Source organism: Anopheles moucheti (genome assembly GCF_943734755.1).
Source record: "Anopheles moucheti chromosome X unlocalized genomic scaffold, idAnoMoucSN_F20_07 X_unloc_2, whole genome shotgun sequence".
Lineage (NCBI taxonomy): Eukaryota > Metazoa > Arthropoda > Insecta > Diptera > Culicidae > Anopheles > Anopheles moucheti.
In genome coordinates this window covers 965,001-975,000 of record NW_026453526.1, presented here as the reverse complement: position 1 = coordinate 975,000, position 10,000 = coordinate 965,001, and positions in this window count along the sequence as shown.

Sequence of the window (10,000 nt, the reverse complement as noted above, 5' to 3'; positions counted from 1 at the left end):
GTCCGCGAAGCCGATCACTTCAGCACCCTCGGGCAGCTCCAGCCGAAGCACGCCGTCGTACATGGCGTTCCACAACGTTGGGCCCAATATTGAGCCCTGTGGAACGCCTGCCGTAATCGTACGCCGCACTGGTCCCTCGCTGGTCTCGTACACCAGCCTCCTCTCAGAAAAGTAGCTGCGCAAGATTCTCTGGAGGGCTGTAGGGACCTGCAGCTTCTGCAGGGCAGCCGCAATCGCCTTCCAACTCGCGGAATTGAAGGCGTTCCTCACGTCCAGCGCTGCCACCGCCAGACAGCGAGGGTCCCGCTGGTTGGTACGATGGAATGTCCTCGCGTGCTGCCCCCGCTCGACTACTCGTTCGATGGCCTGGATGGTTGACCGGCCTCGCCGGAACCCGTGCTGATTTGGCGACAGACGAGGCGCGTCGCTGTCCTCCAAGTGGTCGTTCAGCCGATCTAGGATCAGCCGTTCGAACCCCTTGGCGACTGCTCCCAGCATGAGCAGCGGGCGGTATGACGACGGATCGCCCGGCTGCTTTCCCGGCTTCGCGATCAGCACGAGACGAGCCTCCTTCCACTCCGCAGGAAACTCGCCCTGTTCGAGCAGCTGGTTGTAGACTTTCGCGAACACCTCCGGATGCTTCCTCATCGCCGCCTTCACTGCGGCGTTGGGTATGCCGTCCAACCCTGGCGCCTTCGAGGGAGCCATCCGCTCAGCCAGCGACAGGATCTCCGCGACCGTGACCGGCCTCAGAGCCTCGTGTGAGGCAGCACACGCTTCGATGTCTGGCCACTCAAATGCTGGATGCTCCGGAAACAGCGCGTCGACGATCGGGTCGAGTACGGCTCGGTCCGTTTCCGGTGGCGCCCTGCTGCGCAGTTTCGCTCGCACCACTTTGTACCCGAGTCCGAACACCTCAGCTTCAACACAGTCGATCAGCTCCTGGAGGCTGCTTTCTTTGCTGCTCTTTATTTCAGCCTTCAGCAGACGGCGGCAATCCTGTAGCCTGGCAGATGTCGCTGCACGCTCCGACAGTTGGGCTCGGCAATGAGCGGCCTCCGCTGCTTCGCACTCCTCCCTCAGGCGCTCGATCTCTGGAGACCACCAGTACATCTGGGGCTTGCGGTGGAAAGTGGCCCCATGCACTCTCTCCATGGTCTCATCGCACGCCTGGGTGAGTCCGCCGATCAGCCCCTCCGGTGTATCGACCTGTTCGAAGTGGCCGTGTGTGAGGGCGATGTCGAAGCACCTCCTGTCGAATTGCGCCGTCTTCCAGCGGGTCCCGGCGTGTCTGGCTGTCCCATCGCTGGCTGCTGTCCGGCTTCGCTGCTGCTGGCCTCGTCGCGTGGAACGTTGACCCGGAACGTCCACCTGAAACTCAACGTAGGCGTGATCGCTACCGGAGAATCGGCTCAGCACTCGCCATGAGCCCGGCCTCGCGATGGATGGGCTAGCGAATGTAACGTCGATCACGCTTTCTCGCGCCGCCCCGTTGCCCTTGAACGTGGGCACGTTGCCACGGTTGAGCGTCTGCAGCGACAGCTGCTCCACCACACTCAGGAGATCCTGCCCCTTCTGGGTAGTGCGCGCGCTCCCCCATTCCTCGTTCCACGCATTAAAGTCGCCGGCCAGGACGGATGTTGTGTGTCCGACGAGCGACATTTCCACCGCACCGAGGAAGCTCTCGAATTCCGCGGGACCGCTGCTGGGGGACACGTAACAGCTGGCAAACGTGACTCCTGCTATGGTGGCCACCACTAGTCCCGGGGCGACGCTCCCCCACAAACGCTGAATTGGATAGGCGCCCGTTGCGATGATCGCTACGCCCTGCTCCACATCAACGGCCCACCGCGGGTCGTCGCGAGGCGGCCGATACAGCTCGCAGGCGAGCACCACCTGAACCTCGAGCTCGCGAGCCGTCTGCAACATCAGGTCTTGTGCTGCCTGACATCGCCCGAGGTTCACCTGCAGCACTCTCAGCGCCGGCACGTCGGGTGTCCCACCCGATGCGGTCCCCCGCAGGCGGCACAGCAGACCTCCGCCGTGCAGCTCTTCGCCTGATGGTCCGGCTTCCCGCAGCGAATGCAGCAAGCCGAGCGATCCGTCTCGCTCTTGCACGCCGCCCGGATGTGCCCCGTCTCCAGGCACCTGAAGCAGCGTTGCTGACGCGCCTGCAGTTGCGTCACTTGCTCGATCAGGCAAGACGTGAACTTGATCTTCACGTGCTCGCCCACCAGCTTCTCCGCTACCTTGACCGGTACCCGTACCATCGCCACCTTCGTGCTGTCCCACGCAGGTCGCAGACGAACCGAGGTCTCCTCCACGGTGATATGGCACAGATTGGACAGTGCCATCGCCACATCGGCCTCCTTCGCTAAAGGGTCGATCGCCAGGATTTTTATTTCCGCAGTAGGCGTCACCAGCCGAGCTGAGGCCGACAGTTCCGCCTTTTCGCAGACCTCTTTGATGGTCTGCAGAACTCCTGCAGCGTCCGCGCCTTCATTAAGCTCCATCACCAACCTGGAGCGTGTGGTGCGTCGTCCTACACCTAGGGCCTCCTGATGCTTCTCCATTTCTGGAGCCGCTCGCACCGCCTGGTATACCTCCAGCCAGGTTTGCCCCTCGCCTGGGGCGATTTCTACTGCGTCCGGCTTTGCTTTACGCTGCCGCTGGCGCTGTCCTCCCCGTTGTGCTGCAGGCTGGCTGCGCCGAGCCTGTTGTCCCTGCTGTTGCTGGGGCTGCTGTCTTGATGGCCCAGCGAACGCCTGTCGCTGAACCTCCGCCCGTCGTTGCGGTAGTTCCGGCCACTGCTGCTGCTGTTGCTGCTGCTGCTGCTGCTGCTGTCGGCTCATTGTTTGGCGTGCTGGTTTGCGACGCACCACCTCAGACCAAGAGCCGCCTTCCTGGTCCGGAAGTGGAGCTGCCGTTGCCATCGCCGCTCCTTGCTGGTGCTGCTGCTGCCTCCACTGCTGCTGCTGCTGCTGCTGCTGCTGCTGCTGCTGCTGCTGCTGCTGCTGCTGCTGCTGCTGGTGCTGCTGCTGCTGCTGTTGCTGCTGCTGCTGCTGCTGCTGTTGCTGCTGCTGCCGCCCTGAACGCTGGCCACCCCCGTAGCCTAGCGTCTGCGCCAGCAGTTCTTGGAAGCTGGCGCGCTCCTCCTTCAGCTCGTGGCGCAGACGCTCGTTTTCCTCACGAGCCACCGTCTCACGCATGCGGGCTTCCTCCCTGACCAGCTTCGTCTCCTGCCTGGCCTGTTCTGCCATCGCCTCCATCTGCTGCCGGAGCATCGTTATCTCCTGCTGCAGACCGGCGATCGTTGCACGCAGCTGTTCATTGGACAGCGACGAATCGTTCAGGAGCTGTCGGAGCTCCGCCATGTCCGAGATTCCCTGCTTCGTTGCCGTCGCCGAGACTCGCGTAAGCATAACTTTCGGCTCAACAGCCGAAAGGGACCGCCCCACCCTTTCGTCGATGGACTCCGACCTGAGTCGCGTGGTGCGAGTTGTCGCCATTACTGACGCCCCACTTCAACTCTCCCTTGCGGGAGGACGCTAATAGCGGGCCTCGGAGAGGTTTTTCCGGCCTGGTGAGGTGGGGGAAGATGGTAGGAGGACGAATGGGTGCGCGTTGAACTCGCCTCGTCGAGCCGCTTCTTTTGATACCGCACTTTGTGGGGTGGCGATAAAATTTTCCGCGGAAAATCGCGAAAAACCGCTTCCTGGGTGGTTTTTCCGCCTTAGGGGGGTGGGGGTGGGTGGTATGGTGGTAAGGGGGTATTTTCCTGACTCCCCTCTTGAAAACTCGTCGTTTGATACCCCGCACGACGGTATCAGGGCGAAAATTTTCTTCTTCGGAAAAAACGCTTTTCCGCCCGTATCTTTCTGAATGTTGCGAAAATCGCTTTTCCGGCGATGGTCTTCGATGTGAAAATTCACCCCGCAACTTTCTTCCAAACACCCGGGAGCTCTACCTCCGCTCCTTGGCCGGGAAAATCGCCAAAAACCGCTTCCTGGGTGGTTTTTCCGCCCTAGAGGGGTGGGAGTGGGTGGTATGGTGGTGGGGGGGTATTTTCCCGACTCCTCTCTTGAAAACTCGTCGTTTGATACCCCGCACGACGGTATCAGGGCGAAAATTTTCTTCTTCGGAAAAACGCTTTTCCGCCCGTATCTTTCTGAATGTTGCGAAAATCGCTTTTCTGGCGATGGTTTTCGATGTGAAAATTCACCCCGCAACTTTCTTCCAAGCACCCGGGAGCTCTACCTCCGCTCCTTGGCCGGGAAAATCGCGAAAAACCGCTTCCTGGGTGGTTTTTCCGCCCTAGGGGGGTGGGAGTGGGTGGTATGGTGGTGGGGGGGTATTTTCCCGACTCCTCTCTTGAAAACTCGTCGTTTGATACCCCGCACGACGGTATCAGGGCGAAAATTTTCTTCTTCGGAAAAACGCTTTTCCGCCCGTATCTTTCTGGATGTTGCGAAAATCGCTTTTCCGGCGATGGTCTTCGATGTGAAAATTCACCCCGCAACTTTCTTCCAAACACTCGGGAGCTCTACCTCCGCTCCTTGGCCGGGAAAATCGCGGAAAACCACTTTTCGCGGGGGTTTTCCGGGGCTGGGTGGCGGGTGGGTGGTGCTAGGGGGGGGAAACCGCGTTTCCCCCACTCCTCTTTCCGAGACGCGTCGTTAGACACCCCACACGATGGTATCGGGCCGAAAATCTCACACACACAAATCTCACACACACAAAGAGCGGTGAAATTTCGTCCGGGAGTGCCCCTCCGGGAGCGCTAGCGCTCCAGCAGGGGGGTGATTCGTCCGGAAGTTTTTTTCCTCGCTCTTTTTCACACACACGCCGCCATTTTCGACGAGCACGTGGTTTTCTTTGTCCGCGAATAACTCCCTGAGTTTTTGTCCGATTTCCACGAAATTTTCAACACTTGTCCTTTACTGTAGAGCGCAACTTTTAAGACACCTTCCAGCCGAATCGATCCGCAATGTTCGGAGTTATACAGGTGTGAAATTTCACCACAAAAACACCTGCCGTTCCGCGAACTCCATCAATTCGGCCAATGTTTCTCCACCAAAAGGTGTGGCCTGGTGAGGCCCACGAAGTGTCACTATCACTTTTTCGATATCTTCACTCTTTCGCACAATATGTCACAAAAACCGTTTCGTTGAATAACACACGCAAGGGGGGGCGTGGGGCCACCAAATTCGCAGGGGGGGTTCCGGAGGGTACCTCCAACTTTACTGCAAACTTTCGCACCGGTCAAACGCAAATTGCGGCACTTTTGCTCTGAAACACGGAGGAGCGTGGATTTGCGTCTGCTCTCTCTGGAGGCTCGCACCAGACTACAGGGATAACTGGCTTGTGGCCGCCAAGCGTTCATAGCGACGTGGCTTTTTGATCCTTCGATGTCGGCTCTTCCTATCATTGTGAAGCAAAATTCACCAAGCGTAGGATTGTTCACCCTTTCAAGGGAACGTGAGCTGGGTTTAGACCGTCGTGAGACAGGTTAGTTTTACCCTACTGGTGTGTGCTGTTTGCCGCTATCTTAACGGAATTCCTGTGCAGTACGAGAGGAACCACAGGTACGGACCACTGGCTCAATACTAGTTCGACCGGACTTTGGTATGACGCTACGTCCGCTGGATTATGCGTGAACGCCTCTAAGGTCGTATCCAATCCGAGCTGATAGCGCTTCTCAAACCCATTAGGTGATCGGAAGCTAGCGGGCTTAACAACCCTCCGAGATCCGTCGGTGCTGCCCCGCGCACACTGACGTCTCATCCCCGCTATAGCACTAGACTGAGCCGCAACGGGCGGGAGCACGCTGCACGTGGAAGTACCTTACCACAGGGAACCCTGGTGGCTGTGTTTCCGTCGACCGTGGATACAACTAGTTTCGACACCTTCGACCGCCCGCAAACGACGGGACTACAGGCTGGGAGCTGCGAGTTGTAGAGATGCGTTCGCATCGATCCTCTCAGGCGACCCATGCTTGCTGGTGCTCGCGTTCACTTTGGGAATGGAGTGTTCGCGAGAGTGATTGTTGTGTTGTGTGTGTACAGTTGGTGCTTGCGTGCACTCCCATAGTGGAGTGTTCGCGAGCTTAAAACGCTAAGTCCCGATTAATACTCTCCTCGCAACATTATGTGCGTGGCTCCACGCCAAGTGGGATTAGCGGTGCGAAACGCGATTGGTAAAGTCGATGGTGATGTGCGTACCAACAGGCGATTTGTTAAGTCAAATGCGATCTGTGGTGCAACAGGCAATGTGTGTTTATTATCAGGTGTTGTTGGAAGTCAATACGATTTGACTTTCAAAAATTTTTCTAAGTCCCGATTTTTTTTCTCGTCGAGTAACTACAATGCACTATTTCTATCGCAGCGGACTTGTTGTTCATGGCCTAAATGATCGCGAACGAACACGTATTCGCAAAAAAATTTTTGTATGAAAAAGTCACCACTCGGGTACCTCCATACAAAAGTACCAAGTTCGGGTCGAGTGGTCGATGGACGTCGAAGGTGAAAATTTTTCATCATCGAAAATTTTTTCCAAAGTTGAAGCAAATGGGCCCTAGAGTATGAAAAGTGAAACCACGGATCGATTTGAGAAATTAAAATTTTTTGTATGGGAGGGCCCCTGCTAGAACATTTTTCCCAAGTGCGACCATTTTACCCAGTGAGTCAAAAAAAAATTTTTTTCACGGTGACTCAAAACTTCAATATTAGACTTCCCTGAGTATGAAAAGTGAAACGAAAATCATTTTTGAAAAGAAAAAAATTTTGTATGGGAGGGCCCCTGCTAGAACATTTTTACCAAGTGCGACCATTTTACCCGGTGAGTCAAAAAAAAATTTTTGTATGGGAGGGCCCCTGCTAGAACATTTTTCCCAAGTGCGTCGATTTTGGGTCGCCGACACAAGCTCGGGTCAAAAAAATTTTTTTTTCACGGTGACTCAAAACATCAATTTTAGACTCCCCTGAGTATGAAAAGTGAAACGAAAATCATTTTTGAGAAGAAAAAATTTTTGTATGGGAGGGCCCCTGCTAGAACATATTTCCCAAGTGCGTCGATTTTGGGTCGCCGACACAAGCTCGGGTCAAAAAAATTTTTTTTTCACGGTGACTCAAAACATCAATTTTAGACTCCCCTGAGTATGAAAAGTGAAACGAAAATCATTTTTGAGAAGAAAAAATTTTTGTATGGGAGGGCCCCTGCTAGAACATATTTCCCAAGTGCGTCGATTTTTGGGTCGCCGACACAAGCTCGGGTCAAAAAAATTTTTTTTTCTCGGTGACTCAAAACATCAATTTTAGACTCCCCTGAGTATGAAAAGTGAAACGAAAATCATTTTTGAGAAGAAAAAATTTTTGTATGGGAGGGCCCCTGCTAGAACATATTTCCCAAGTGCGTCGATTTTGGGTCGCCGACACAAGCTCGGGTCAAAAAAATTTTTTTTTCACGGTGACTCAAAACATCAATTTTAGACTCCCCTGAGTATGAAAAGTGAAACGAAAATCATTTTTGAGAAGAAAAAATTTTTGTATGGGAGGGCCCCTGCTAGAACATATTTCCCAAGTGCGTCGATTTTTGGGTCGCCGACACAAGCTCGGGTCAAAAAAATTTTTTTTTCTCGGTGACTCAAAACATCAATTTTAGACTCCCCTGAGTATGAAAAGTGAAACGAAAATCATTTTTGAGAAGAAAAAATTTTTGTATGGGAGGGCCCCTGCTAGAACATATTTCCCAAGTGCGTCGATTTTTGGGTCGCCGACACAAGCTCGGGTCAAAAAAATTTTTTTTTCTCGGTGACTCAAAACATCAATTTTAGACTCCCCTGAGTATGAAAAGTGAAACGAAAATCATTTTTGAGAAGAAAAAATTTTTGTATGGGAGGGCCCCTGCTAGAACATTTTTCCCAAGTGCGTCGATTTTGGGTCGCCGACACAAGCTCGGGTCAAAAAAATTTTTTTTTCACGGTGACTCAAAACATCAATTTTAGACTCCCCTGAGTATGAAAAGTGAAACGAAAATCATTTTTGAGAAGAAAAAATTTTTGTATGGGAGGGCCCCTGCTAGAACATTTTTCCCAAGTGAGTCGATTTTTGGGTCGCGACACAAGCTCTGGTCAAAAAAAATTTTTTTTTCATGGTGACTCAAAACATCAATTTTAGACTCCCCTGAGTATGAAAAGTGAAACGAAAATCATTTTTGAGAAGAAAAAAATTTGTATGGGAGGGCCCCTGCTAGAACATTTTTCCCAAGTAAATTCGATTTTACCCGGTGAGTCAAAAAATTTTGAAAAAAATATTTTGCCAAAATCGTGTTCATTGCCTATTATAAGGGACCAGGTCAGCTCACACGCATTTTTGGAGACCATATGGAAAGTGCGTCTGGGATTGCGGAAATTAAGTTTAGAGTGTTAAATGATGGTTTCGCAATCCCGAAAGGCTCAAAATCCACCCTAAGGTCCCCTGGGTGAAATGTGGTTTCCAAGGTGTGAGCGCTATCGGTGATAGAGTTGGAATGTGATTTCCAGAGCGCAGGGCGACTGGGCTTAGAGCGAAAATCATAGACAAGGGTAAGTATTGGACTGAACGACTCGAAGCAAACGAAAATCATAGACAAGGGTAATGGACTGAACGACTCGAAGCAAACGAAAACCACACACAAGAGTAATGGAGTGAACGAATCGAAGCAAACGAAAACCATGAACACAGGGATAACTGAGAACGAACCTACCTATCAGAGCATGTGAAAGCATGGACAAGAGTACTGAAAATCGGACCAAACCTCTAGAAGCACACGAAAATCATGGACAAGAGTACTCAAAAACACGGACCAAACCTATGGAAGCACACGAAAACCATGAACACAGGGATAACTGAGAACGAACCTACCTATCAGAGCATGTGAAAGCATGGACAAGAGTACTGAAAATCGGACCAAACCTCTAGAAGCACACGAAAATCATGGACAAGAGTACTCAAAAACACGGACCAAACCTATGGAAGCACACGAAAACCATGAACACAGGGATAACTGAGAACGAACCTACCTATCAGAGCATGTGAAAGCATGGACAAGAGTACTGAAAATCGGACCAAACCTCTAGAAGCACACGAAAATCATGGACAAGAGTACTCAAAAACACGGACCAAACCTCTCGAAGCACACGAAAACCATAAACACAGGGATAACTGAGAACGAACCTACCTATCAGAGCATGTGAAAGCATGGACAAGAGTACTGAAAATCGGACCAAACCTCTAGAAGCACACGAAAATCATGGACAAGAGTACTCAAAAACACGGACCAAACCTATGGAAGCACACGAAAACCATGAACACAGGGATAACTGAGAACGAACCTACCTATCAGAGCATGTGAAAGCATGGACAAGAGTACTGAAAATCGGACCAAACCTCTAGAAGCACACGAAAATCATGGACAAGAGTACTCAAAAACACGGACCAAACCTCTCGAAGCACACGAAAACCATAAACACAGGGATAACTGAGAACGAACCTACCTATCAGAGCATGTGAAAGCATGGACAAGAGTACTGAAAATCGGACCAAACCTCAAGAAGCACACGAAAATCATGGACAAGAGTACTCAAAAACACGGACCAAACCTATCGAAGCTCACGAAAACCATGAACACAGGGATAACTGAAAACGAACCGAACCTCTCGTAGCAAACGAAAAACATGGACAAAATTATTCGAAACGAACCGAAGCTCGATGCGAAAAACATGGAAAAGCAAGCCCGTAAGTCGCACTATCAAGCCCATAAGTCGCACTATCAAGCCCATAAGTCGCACTATCAAGCCCGTTAGTCGCACTATCAAGCCCATAGGTCGCACTATCAAGCCCGTTGGTCGCACTATCAAAGCCCGTTAGTCGCACTATCAGGCCCTTAAGTCGCACTATCAGGCCCGTAAGTCGCACCAAAAAGCCCGTAAATTGCCCTATCAAGCCCGTTAGTCGCACTATCA